The 455-nt window shown below is 26.6% G+C and overlaps 1 protein-coding gene across 1 annotated transcript in view; it reads right to left on the bottom strand.

The window, feature by feature from the left end:
• LOC116852364 (disintegrin and metalloproteinase domain-containing protein 10) overlaps nucleotides 1–455 on the bottom strand; it is a gene marked incomplete at its 5' end in the record, with an annotated part of 339,156 nt that overhangs the window by 28,597 nt on the left and 310,104 nt on the right. The gene's annotated exons all lie outside the window — the stretch shown is intronic.

Genomic DNA, 455 nt, shown 5'->3' with positions numbered 1-455 from the left:
AAATAAATATTTGCTTGTTTTAAAAATAAATAAAGTACAAATAAATTATTTTATAAATCTAAATAAATTATTTTCTAATATTAAAAGTATCTTTTTTGTGTTTTAAATTAAATAACAGTGAGATTTTAAACGGAACATAAGGAGCAAGCACAGATGTCTTAGTGCTATTAAATACTAATATTACTTTTTAATATTAATATGATTGTGGGAGGATAAAATTGTGCAATATGTTAAATGCACGTATCGAATTTTTTTCTTCGATTATCGTACGCGGAGAATCAACCTTCCATACTTAGACCGATCCTTGAGTCCCAATTTTTATATATATATTTTTTTTATTAAAATCCCAAACCCCATTAAACCGACGACTCAAATAGATTCATTATACAGGGTGTTCGGAAAGTACCGGGACGCCCGAATATCAGGAAAAATATAAGTTTTACAAAAAAATGTTT

The sequence above is a fragment of the Odontomachus brunneus genome, unplaced genomic scaffold (genome assembly GCF_010583005.1).
Source record: "Odontomachus brunneus isolate Ranch 3 - 2012 unplaced genomic scaffold, Obru_v1 Obru_scaffold_219, whole genome shotgun sequence".
NCBI lineage: Eukaryota > Metazoa > Arthropoda > Insecta > Hymenoptera > Formicidae > Odontomachus > Odontomachus brunneus.
This window is presented reverse-complemented; position numbering and strand designations above follow the sequence as displayed.